The sequence below is a fragment of the Pelobates fuscus genome, chromosome 6 (assembly GCF_036172605.1).
Source record: "Pelobates fuscus isolate aPelFus1 chromosome 6, aPelFus1.pri, whole genome shotgun sequence".
Lineage (NCBI taxonomy): Eukaryota > Metazoa > Chordata > Amphibia > Anura > Pelobatidae > Pelobates > Pelobates fuscus.
Window position 1 is genome coordinate 264915542 of NC_086322.1, and position 13354 is coordinate 264928895.

Below are 13354 nucleotides of genomic sequence, written 5' to 3' on the forward strand. Positions count from 1 at the left end.
TCCCATTTACCTGCGAGTAGTGAGTGGGGCCGGCCGCATTCCACGCTGGAGCCGCCGGACCGGTTGGCAGCCTCGCCGGTCCGGCGGCACTCCTGTCACTGTCACTAATGCTGACTCGCTGGGGGCTGAAGGAGGAGGGAGGAGCATGTCTCTCTACCATGCTCCCTCGCGGTTCCTGTGCTGGGAATTGTGGGAACCGCGAGGAAGCATGGTAGAGAGACATGCTCCTCCCTCCTCCTTCAGCCCCCAGCATTAGTGACAGGAGTGCCGCCGGACCGGTGAGGCTGCCACCCGGTCCGGCGGCTCCAGCGTGGAATGCTGCCGCCGGCCGGCCCCCTCAGAGTGTGTGCCACCGGACCGGCCACCCGGTGTTCCGGTGGGCCAGTCCGGCCCTGAGGACAGTCCCTGTTTGGGGTCTTATTTAGTTCCCTGGTGTCGAGTGTCTGGAGACACTAGAGAACTGCATAAACAGAAACAAAAGTAATTTAACTCCAAAATGGCAGAGAATTGAGCAGTGAGACTGCAGGGTCATGATCTATACACCAAAACTGCTTCATTAAGCTAAAGTTATTTTGGTGATTATAGTGTCCCTTTAATGTTAATATTTAGGGCATGTTAATCAATCATAAATGTCCATACATATTATACTTCAACAAAACACAACCGGACATTGTATACCTAATATATCATATAGAATTCTGTGCTATACCCACCATCTGATCTTCTGTTCCCAGCATCGCACTCATTATGTTCAAATTGTGATTTGATTAAACTTAGGTTGGAGCCATTGACTGAGTTCCTTTTCTGGGATATGTGAATTAAAGAAAATGACGAGAATCAATGAATTGAAGGTTTATTTTAGACTCTAATGATGCAGATGCCAAATCCAGCTGTCAATGAACCCTTTACGCAACATTGAGTAATATCCTGTGGAGAGGAGCCTGGGCACAGTGGGTATGATCGATGAGCACAGTTATGAGATAAGAGGCATGCGTTTTCTAATACAACTTACTACAGCATATACCAGCAGGCTGATAAAACAGAATAATAAAGTAAGCCATGTTATGAACTGCAATCAGTCTGACACAGGAGGATAAAGAGAACACACAACTAATATTAGGTAACATATTAACAGGAGTATCTAGAAAGCAAAGGGAAATACAAAGAGTGAAAAGTATATATCTAATAATAGAACGCATTGTCAGAAGAGTTATAGAGAGAGGATATATGGAGTAATAGGAGGAGTTATAGGGAGAGGGTATATGGAGTAATAGGAGGAGTTATAGGGAGAAGTTATATGGAGTAATAGGAGGTGTTTTAGAGAGGTTATATGGAGTAATAGGAGGAGATATAGGGAGAGGTTATATGGAGTAATAGGAGGAGTTATAGGGAGAGGTTATATGGAGTAATAGGTGGAGTTATAGGGAGAGGTTATATGGAGTAATAGGAGGAGTTATAGGGAGAAGTTATATGGAGTAATAGGAGGAGTTATAGAGAGAGGTTATATGGAGTAATAGGAGGAGTTATAGAGAGAAGTTATATGGAGTAATAGGGGAAGTTATAGAGAGAGGTTATATGGAGTAATAGGAGGAGTTATAGGGAGAAGTTATATGGAGTAATAGGAGGAGTTATAGAGAGAGGTTATATGGAGTAATAGGAGGAGTTATAGGGAGAGGTTATATGGAGTAATAGGAGGAGATATAGGGAGAGGTTATATGGAGTAATAGGAGGAGTTATAGGGAGAAGTTATATGGAGTAATAGGAGGAGTTATAGAGAGAGGTTATATGGAGTAATAGGAGGAGTTATAGAGAGAAGTTATATGGAGTAATAGGGGAAGTTATAGAGAGAGGTTATATAGAGTAATAGGAGGAGTTATAATGAGAGAGGGTATATGGAGTAATAGGAGGAGTTATAGAGAGAGGTTATATGCAGTAATAGGAGGAGTTATAGGGAGAGGTTATATGGAGTAATAGGAGGAGTTATAGAGAGAGGTTATATGGAGTAATAGGAGGGGTTATAGGGAGAGGGTATATGGAGTAATAGGAGGAGTTATAGGGAGAAGTTATATGGAGTAATCGGAGGAGTTATAGAGAGAGGTTATATGGAGTAATAGGAGGAGTTATAGGGAGAGGTTATATGGAGTAATAGGAGGAGATATAGGGAGAGGTTATATGGAGTAATAGGAGGAGTTATAGGGAGAGCTTATATGGAATAATAGGAGGAGTTATAGAGAGAGGATATATGGAGTAATAGGGGGAGTTATAGGGAGAAGTTATATGGAGTAATAGGAGGAGTTATAGGGAGAGGTTATATGGAGTAATAGGGGGAGTTATAGAGAGAGGTTATATGGAGTAATAGGAGGAGATATAGGGAGAGGTTATATGGAGTAATAGGTGGAGTTATAGTGAGAGGCTATATGGAGTAATAGGAGGAGTTATAGGGAGAGGTTATATGGCGTAATAGGAGGAGTTATAGGGAGAGGTTATATGGAGTAATAGGAGGAGTTATAGGGAGAGGTTAGATGGAGTAATAGGAGGAGTTATAGGGAGAGGTTAGATGGAGTAATAGGAGGAGTTATAGGGAGAGGTTAGATGGAGTAATAGGAGGAGTTATAGAGAGAGGTTATATGGAGTAATAGGAGGAGTTATAGAGAGAGGTTATATGGAGTAATAGGAGGAGTTATAGAGAGAGGTTATATGGAGTAATAGGAGGAGTTATAGGGAGAGGTTATATGGAGTAATAGGAGGAGTTATAGAGAGAGGTTATATGGAGTAATAGGAGGAGTTATAGGGAGAGGTTATATGGAGTAATAGGAGGAGTTATAGAGAGAGGTTATATGGAGTAATAGGAGGAGTTATAGAGAGAGCTTTGTTGCGGCTTGATGTGCCATGAGTGAGCTCCCAGCTTGACTCTCACATTTAGCCTATTTCTTAACAACCAGCCCGCCAACACAACATTATTCGCTACCTACCTTCTTCAGTTGGACAATGTACCGACCTCTTGTTCTCTAGAAGCCCCTGAGTCAGTGGCTCACAGATGCTGACCTATGTTCGGCCTGGGGCTGGAGGGATGTCTTACATCATGCCCTACATGTCGCTACCTTGCCATCCCGCTGTATTTACCACATATGCTTTCCAAACATGGGAATAGGGTTAACATACTCTTGCCACCTCCGCTCATCATATGGGACTTTCTCACGACTGTCAGTTGCCACCGCAGTCTCTAATGACCCATCTTAACACATGCTTGTTTACTAGTTCTACTATGCTAGCTTTAGCTCTACTATGTTTGGTTTTTAGTTGGATTCGTACGCAATGATTATTTCTTTGAGGTGCTCTAGGTTTATGAAGCCTATAATACAGTGCAGTATCACTAGCGGAATCCTTCTTGTGTTAAACTCATGTCTATATCATTATCTCAAGGACTAATGTGAATCTCCAGGTCCTGCTTTACTGTTGGGTCCATATGTTTCCATGTTTATATTAGCACAGTCTTTATCTAGTATGAGGTCTGGTGTACCTAACCTTAACAAGTTAACCCTACCTCTTACCCACAGGACCATCTATTATCTGAGTCTGTGCAATTTTGTGTTCAGGATACGTATGTTTGCCTAGCTTGTTTATTTTTATTATATTTCAAAAAAGAGGCTGCTGAGCTCGGGAGTTTATTTAATTTTGCATAACGAATGTATCTCATGTTTACACCTGATATAACCCATATTTCTTTATTTTGTAATGCCAATCTTTGCCTTAAAGGGCCACTATAGACACCCAGACCACATCAGCTCAATGAAGTGGTCTGGGTGCCAGGTCCCTCTAGTTTTAACCCTGCAGCTGAAAACAATGCAGTTTCAGAGAAACTGCTATGTTTACACTGAGGGTTAATCCAGCCTCCAGTGGCTGTCTCCCTGACAGCCGCTAGAGGCACTTCCGCAATCCTCAATTTAAAACTCGCTTTGAGGACATGCTGGACGTCCATAGGAAAGCATTGAGTTTTGCTTTCCAATGGGGGTTTGAATGCGCGTGCGGCTCTGGCCGTGCATGCACATTCGAAACTGACACCGGCAGGGGGAGGAGAGGTCACCAGAGCCAAGGGAGCCCGGCGCTGGATTAAGGTAAGTAGCTGAAGGGGTTTTAACCCCTTCAGCCCAGCGGGAGGGGGGCCCTGAGGGAGGGCGGGACCTATTAACCCTATAGTGTCAGGAAAAGGGGTTTGTTTTCCTGGCTTTATAGTGCTCCTTTAGCAAAAGAAAGATTGAAAAAAAGGGAGTTTACTGACCTGCTTGCTTTCCTACCCAGCAGGCTGCTAGCATGCGGTACCTTGGCAGAGCTTAACAAACTCTGCTCTGTTCGGCCAATCAGAAGAGCGCAGATGGGGTTATATGACATAATCTTCTTTACTTCGCTCCCCACGTGCATCAATGAGCCTTGGTCGCCCATGACCCTGATACTGAGGCACCAGTTGTCCTTCCTTTCACCACTTTTGGTAGGTACTAACCACTGCAAGACTTGCCGTTTTGAAGATGCTCTGACCCGGTCGTCTAGCTATTACTATTTGGCCCTTGTCAAAGTTACTCAGATCTGTTCACTTGCCCATTTTGCCCTTCTTCCAACACATGGATTTCAAGAACTGACTGTTCACTTGCTGCCTAATATATCCCATCCCTTTCACACATTTAACTCTCTTCTTCGCCCTATTGTTCCTCCTCCACCTACTAACTTGATCGCCTCAGACTTTGCAACTCACTTCACTGACAAGAGCTCTACAATCAGGGAAGAGATCTTGCATCTTTCTTCTTCCCCCTACAAAACTTCCACTAACCTCACTCCCTCTGCTGTTCCATGTTCATTCGCACCCGCTACAGCGTAAGAGGTTTCTGCTCTGCTCCCGTCCTCCTGCCCCACTACCTGCTCCCTAGATCCAATTCCCTCGCATCTCATCCATACTCTGTCTTCTTCTCTTTCTCGACCTCTCACTAAAATTCTCAATCTCTCTCTGGTATATTTCCATCGCCCTTCAAACATGCAACTGCAACCCCAATTCTAAAGAAGCCCAACCTTGACGCTAACTCTACATCCAACTACCGTCCTATCTCGCTACTGCCTTTTGCATCCAAGATCCTTGACAGAGTTATGTATGCGAGATTGACAGACTTCCTTGAACCTTCAGTCTGGTTTCCGCGCTAAGCACTCTGTGGAAACGGCACTGACCAAGTATCCAATGATCTACTCGATGCAAAATCTCATGGTCACTACTCTATCCTAATTATCCTTGACCTTTCTGTGGCACTGTTGATCATCAACAGCTTCTGCTCATCCTCCGCAATATCAGTCTACAAGATATTGCTCTCTCCTGGTGCTCCTCCTACCTCTCCCAGCGCTCTTTCAGTGTTTCTTTCTCTGGCTCTGCTTCTTCTCCCCAACTCCTCTCTGTTGGTGTCCCCTAAGGTTCAGTCCTTGGTCCCCTACTGGTCTCCATCTGTACTGCCTCCCTTGGTAAACTCATTGGCTCCTTTGGCTTCCAATATAATTTCTGTGCAGATGACACGCAAATATATCTGTCCTCTCCTGATCTCTCCCCGTCCCTCTTGACTAGTGTCTCTGACTGCCTCTCTGCTATTTCTAACTGGATGGCTGCCCACCTCTTTAAACTCAACTTGACCAAAACTGAAATTCTGGTATTTCCTCCCTCAAGTGTTGCTACTCCTGTGTATGTCTCCCTCCTAGTCAACGGTGCTACCATCAGCTCCACCATGCAGGCTCGCTGCCTAGGTGTTCTCTTTGACTCCGACCTTTCCTTCACGCCTCATGTTCAGTCTGTCCTGAAATCCTGCCGCTTCCATCTCAAAAACATTGCGCGCATCCGTCCCTACTTAACACCAGATGCGACTAAGGTGCTGGTCCTTTCCACTGTCCTTTCTCGCCTTGACTATTGTAATCCGCTTCTCAGTGGTCTTACGTGCTCCCAACTTGCGCTGTTACAGCCCATAATGAATGCAGCGGCGAGGCTCATCTTCCTGTCCGCCTGCACCTCCCACGCCTCACCCTTCTGTCAGTCCCTACATTGACTTCCTGTAAGATATAGGGCTTAATTAAAAATTCTGGTTCTTGCTTTCAAATCTCTACATAATGCTGCTCCCACCTATCTATCCTCCCTAATTCACAAGTATGTCCTCACGCTCTGCTGAAGACATATGTCTATCTTCTATCTGTACTCCCACCTCTGATGCCCACCTTCAAGACCTCTCGAGGGCTGCACCATCCCTGTGGAACTCACAACCTTCCTCCGTTAAATGCTCACCCAGAAAAATCATTAAAATCCATTTCTCCATAAAAGCGTATCAATTATACTGTTAATAGCTCCCGACTGATTCCTCTCTTCCAACTGTCAATTGTCTAATACCATCCTCACCTTTTGTGTTACTTTATCCCACTCCCTCTATCATGTAAGCTCATTGAGCAGGGCCCTCAACCCCTCTGTTCCTGTTTGTCCAACTTGTCTGGTTACAACTACATGTTTGTTCATCCACCCACTGTAAAGCGCTGCGGAATTTGTTGGTGCTATATAAATAATAACATAATAATAATAATTATAACAATATAATCAATGTTAGTCACTTCACCTGTCAGTGGTTTTATTGTTGTGGCTGATCAGTGTGTGTATATATATATATAAAAGCGGCAGAATATAATATATACACAATATAATATTTAATTTAAACACAATGATATAAATGCACTGCGGAGGGTGGGTATATCAAGGAAACTGGCCTCGGGGCAGCAAGGACTGTAAATGGAATAACAGGAAGTAACAGAGTGAGTGACCTGATGATATCCGTATCAGTTAGAAGAAATACTCAGAGTTTATACTGTATAATAGAATGTGATAGAGAGAAGCTATATTGAATTGCATGCTTCATACTGAGCTCCGTGCTTGCACAATGATGGGTATAAGGATGATGCTTTCAAAGCATGCCTTTTGCATGACAGTCATTCATATGTTCTGCAATCTGAGCATTCGCCAAAAATATGCCAGGCCTACTGGTCCATATAACCTCCCCCCAGTCTTCTGGCTACATAACAGCCTGCATTTCGGTTGTTTTCAAGATGGCCTTGAACATCTCTGTTCTTGGTTTTGGCTTGAACATCTCTGTTCTTGGTTTTGGCTTTTGCTTGACTGCCAGTTTCCCCAACCATTGGTGCCCTCAGGAACCGATTTTGCTCTCACCCAATGGTTGGCAGACGGTATATCTCTCTCTCATGCTCCGATTAATTTTGATGCGCATGTTTCCTGGGTAAGAGGGATGACAATGATTTGGAGTACATTTTTTAAAATATCAGTGGTTCCTCAAGACAAGGACCTACTTAGCTAATTCCACTAAGTGTCAAGGGAACCCATGTGTGTGTTTAGAGTTGGATCCCTTCCTTGTTATACCTTCAAAAAACGAATTATTTTCTAGATACCAACATGGGATCTGTGTACCAATCAGACATGGTCAAAATGAGTTCAAGCAATCTATTTTAAGATATATCCTTCCGCAATGTCACTGCTGTATATAATTTGTAATCCAGCGGAGATCGCACACACCAAAATAAATAAAGTAGCTACGTACAGCCAGGCAGGGGGGGCGAGTTTCATATAACATAAATTGTAGTCAAACTCTCGAGTACACTGTTAACACACTAGTGACTTTATTGGAGCAACGTTTCGGCTACAGAGCCTTTATTAAGGTTTAGCAGCGTGCTCGGGAATTTGATTACAATTGCTGTATATAATGACTTTCATTGTGAATGTTGTTACACAATTTGTAAAAGAACAATATTTAGAACGCTGTGGTGGACAAGCACTCCGCACATCACTATGATGCCATAATTTTGTGATGCTGTATTAGCGATCACAGACAGTTATGAATATGCCAGATTGTATCCATGATGAAGGTTAAAACATAATATTATTTGAATCTAAACCAAGATTGAAGAAATACGAGAGCACAAAATAAGTGTTAAATTTAAATTCATGGGCAAAATATTCGGTTTGGTTTGGCATTCCGAAATTTGGGACTTCGGTTCGGCATTCCAAAATTCGGAACTTCTGCACTTCGGTTCGGTCCGGCACTTCCGAAATTCGAGACTTCGGCACTTCGGAACTTCAGTTCAGTTCGGGACTTCGGATATGTTCTCTTGCAGCCGCTTAGTAGATAACTCCCTAATTCCCACAGTATTAGGGAGTAGAGATGTCCCGAACAGTTCGCCGGGAACTATTCACCGGCGAACATAGCTTGTTCGCGGTCGCCGCGGCGGGCGAACATATGCGATGTTCGGTTCGCCCCCTATTCGTCATCATTGAGTAAACTTTGACCCTGTACCTCACAGTCAGCAGTCACATTCCAGCCAATCAGCAGCAGACCCTCCCACCTCCATGATGAATAGGGGTTGGACCGAACATTGCATATGTTCGCCCGCCGTGGCGACCGCGAACAAGCTATGTTCGCCGGCGAACTGTTCGGGTCATCTCTATTAGGGAGCTATCTACCTAAAGGCTGAAAGACCTAAATTGGTCTTTCAGTCAAATTTACTAATACTAAGTAAAGATTACTTAGCATTAGTAAATTCTACCCCTACTCTCTATAGGGGCAATAGGTCCCCCCTTCAGTTTAAAAGCCCCCACTCGCAGGCATGGGTGGGGGCTCGGGATGGGGGACACTTGGTTTTTTTGGGGTTTGTTTTTTTAACAGTGCCACAGGCTGCTCACTGTTTACTAGACATGCCCCTACTCTCGGTATATACCGTGGGAATTAGGGAGTTATCTACTTACTCATTCCCATCCATTGACTGGCTAAGTAACTTACATTTTATATGAATGTGTTACTTGGTTGTTGTAAGTGTTGCAAATGCTTACAGCTGAATCCTGGCTATGTGTGTATACTTTTTATTTAAACTGGTATACAGTGTAACATTCTTCATTCTTTCACCGAGTATATTAGTACATCCTTAATTCTGTGCTTCGACAATTCGGCTAATCGGAAAATCCAAAATCCGTCTTTTTCGGCACTTCGGGACTTCAGCAGTTCGGTTCGGCAAATCCGGAATTCGGCACTTTGGACATTCTGTGCTTCGGGACTTCGGCGGTTCGGCACTTTGGAAATTCAGCTATTCGGACATTCGGAAGTATCCGAATGTCCGAATTGACCGAAATTCGTCCGAATTGATATTTGGAACGAAACGAATTGCACATGTCTACAGAATAACTGAGTTACAAGATGTTTCTAGTGTAGGATTCCATCGGTATCTGAATGTGTCTGAAACATGTGCCAGCATACATTTTTAACATTCAATATGCAACACTAACCTTAAGTGTGCACCTGTCATACAAAAATTACTTGGTACCTCATAGAAAACTAATTCCATTTATATATTGTACTAGCCAAATTGCTGGAAAACAGATTAGATTATTGTGACAGACTGCCTGATCACTTTGGACCTGTAGAGAGCTCCCAACCACGACCTACCCCTAAAAAACTGTGATCACTAGCTTATGTACCCCTCCAAACCATGCTCAACACACCATCCAGTGGTGCCAGGCATGTCATTGCCATAGAGGGAACCTGCAGAGGCACGGCACACCTGATTAGGAGCAACCTACATATCGTCTGGAACTTCAATTGGCAAAGTTGCCGCGATCCAGTAAACCTTCTCGGAGGGCACTCTTTGTCCCAGGACCACCAAATAGAGCACTATCTGAAGGGGAGACAGGGGGGCATCAAACAGTACCAAGGACTTGAGAGAGCTTGATGTACAAACAGAAAGAGCCATCATTTAAAATTACCTGGACTTTCCTCCCATCACCCTGGAACTCTATGCCGGATCGGAGGATGCTCGTGGCCCGGCCAAAACTTTACATCCGGACCATTCAGGCCAGATACCTCCGATCTGAGTGCTTTTTTAAAAGAATGAGCTCTCCAGGGAGGGCACAAGTTCGGGGATGTGGGAACCCTGTTTTTATATATATATATATATATATACACATAATGTTATAAGGTGCCAAGGTAACTGGCCGTTAATAAAATTACCTGGTCAGATACAGACACCTAGGCGCCAGATGTAGTGCAATATATATTGTTTTCCTGGTGACCCCCTGTTGAGTTTCCAGGTATAAAAGTGTCATTTGTCCCAATAAAACAGATCGTCTTCACCCTTCACTAAGTCTTGGCTAGTGTTTGGGTGAGCCTGCTATAATAGCTATAATCACTTGGACTATAATCACGAAGGAAATAGGAGTTTTGCGGCGACATTCGGGTCCCCTGCGAGTAGGCCACCACAATTATATTCACATATTTATCTACTATTCAGACTATATCTGCATGCAGCCATTTGGAGTGAGAAGATGGAATTTTCAGTAAAGTACATATATTATAGAACACATTTGCTTTTGATACCACTACACAATGTATAGATTAAATGTTAAACTACATTAAAATGAATTTATCATCCACACATTTTGAAGCTGACAAGTTCACTCAAACAAAGGATGTGCCATGTGATTCTAGAACCGCAGAGTTCAAATCACACTTCAAATGGACCAGGGGCAGAGAACACAGAAAATGATAGAATATAGGTGATAGAAACAGTTTGTCAATAAAATGCACGAAATATGTTCAAGACAGAGGTCAAGAACATGAACAGTTATCGTTACAGTCTATTCTATGGAATAGAAGGGAACATATGGTGTAAGTCAAAGTACTACAGGGAATTGTTTTGAAAAGTTTCTAATTACCAAGATACATAATGTATATATAACTGATATTAGGAAACGTTCATTGCAACCATTTCCATACCAAATGCTATTGCTTTTTTTCTACATCTGAAATAAACCTTGTACTGAGTTACTGTTTTGCCCTGTCATTTGCTCCACAATGAACACACATCCAGCAGGTCATTGCCCTTAAATGGAGACAAAGAGGTTTACTGAGATCCTACACAGACTGGCATATGGACACTCAAGACAACTCTATTCCAGCTATACAGCAAAGTGGATACACTGGGGCTTTGTCTCAATAATTGCTGTGGGAGTCTATGGTCAGGGAGATTTACACAGAATCGCTTGTATTGTTTTTGCTGGTGTGAGCCCATGTGTCGCAAGCCATGTACATCAAGTTATTCAAGGAGAATCAAGCATGTGCCATATACTTTTAAAAAAAAAATGATACCTTCTGTCTGACTTAACCGAGGAATGAAAACATTTACGAATTAGTCTTCAAGAAGACCACATGGAATCTTTGTGTTCCACCTTGATCAACAGATCCAACGACAAATGTAATTCTTCATATTCTTTTAACCTGACCACCTTTCCATATATCTTTTTCACAAAGAGCAAAGAGAGAAGATGAGTCATTCTGTGGAAAAATCTATTCATCTTGACCAAACAGAGAAACACCTGACACAAAACACTTTTCGCCTTGTCCAAGGTGAGACAGCACGCCTTGTGAGCTTATCTTGTCCATGGAAAATTATGAATCAAGAACTTTTAAATATCACTAAGGAGAAACATTTCATACCACGTGTTGTTTAACTTGACTACAGACTTGAAACTCGAGGCACAATGTGAGGAAACGTAGGGCTCCTTGTTCCTCAGACAAGGAGAAACATTTTATACGTGATCACATTAACGCACCACACACAACAAACACACAACAAAGTAATCGGTTTACCTGGGCAGATGTTGGACTCTCTTCCCCATGTATTATATATTGTCCAATGTAGGTCCAATATTTTCTATTTACTTACATACAATGTTTAAGCTGACCATATGGAGAAACCTTGTGCCACATACTTTTCTGCACAATATCAAAGAGAGACATCCCGTACACTATGGCCTTTAGCTTAATTTAGGACACTATATTTAAAATGTTGGCATTATGAGAGTTATTTAGAAGAAGCGATTCTTTAAAATTGTGAGTGAAGCAATCAGGAATATCCCATTGGTTTCTGTGGCCACTGTTCATCTTGTAGAAATTTATCCCAGAATTTCTGCATATATGCATAACCCTTATCGACCATATGTTTTTCGGCTCGATCTTTGAAACTGTTTCTGTATTTCTTTCCGTTTGTTTCAAAACATATTAAGACCATATGTTACATATGATGCATTTTGCGGGCGACACTCACAGGGTTATTAACTAAAGTGAGATTTATCAGGAATTCGAAGTGAGTTTGACATTTAAAGCCAAAGAACTCAAACTTGAAGAATAGCTGACTTTTGCAGTACGACTATTGTAGCCTTAAATTTTAAAATTCACTCGGAATTCCGACAATACTCAATTTAGTGCATACCTTGCCATGAAAAAGTATAACTGGTCCATGGATTTTCAGGAGGATAAATCGAGAATTAAAGTGACACCTATCAGCACGCATGTCCTGAACTTTCCCCCTCGACCAATTCATTTTAAATCCTTATCACTAAAATCTGCCGTGTTGGAAACAAGGAATATTGTTTTGGTATGCTGTGGTTTTCTGTTTCTGGTGGTATGGATTAAATGTACTGGACACGCGGAGTTCTGTGCCTAGGGGTGAACAGTACATACGTCTGGCTTTGGTTACATTCACGTTCTTATATGGAGGAGTGTTGCGCAAGAGAATGTATTCTATGTAGGACTGACATTATTTTTTTCACTAAACGATGAGATATGGTGCGTTGATAACCTAACGCAAAATCTAACTCAAATTGGTTGAGTAAGGAAAAAAAGAATTTGCTCTGATGATCAAAGTTGTGTTTTAATAAACAAATCTGGAATTACCACAAGACAAGTTAATGGAGAAAAAAATAAGCTGTTAAATGGAGCATTCAAAATAACTATAATTAGACAATAGAATGATTATAGTGGATTAATAATAGAACATTGCAATGGGGTGTAGTTATCAGGGGCACAGGAAGAGAGATATACGTGATAAATTGTAAGCGTGGTATTTCCAAATTGAACAGAGATATTCAGAAAGGAACAGGTTAAAGTTTACGTCTGCCCGCTTGGGTGTATTTCATCCAACACTCAAAAAAGCCTTTTATTACATGTGTAATCTGATGGAAAGAAATATGTGTACGGGGGGAGATGGGGAATCATAGTTGAAATGGTGTATAGTGCATACAGTGTATTAAAATAAATTTGACTTTTTATGCTGAATTGCCAATTATCCGTTTCGGACCTATCTGTTAATATCTTGCACAGTCTCTGGTTTCTTCCTAACTTTTCGTACTCTTATCTCGGTTACAGCTTCGAGACCTTTTATCAATTCTTTTTTACAGCAGTTTTGCTCAATTTTCCCCCGTCCATTCTCTCACTTGCTTCCTCCATTCCTCTCT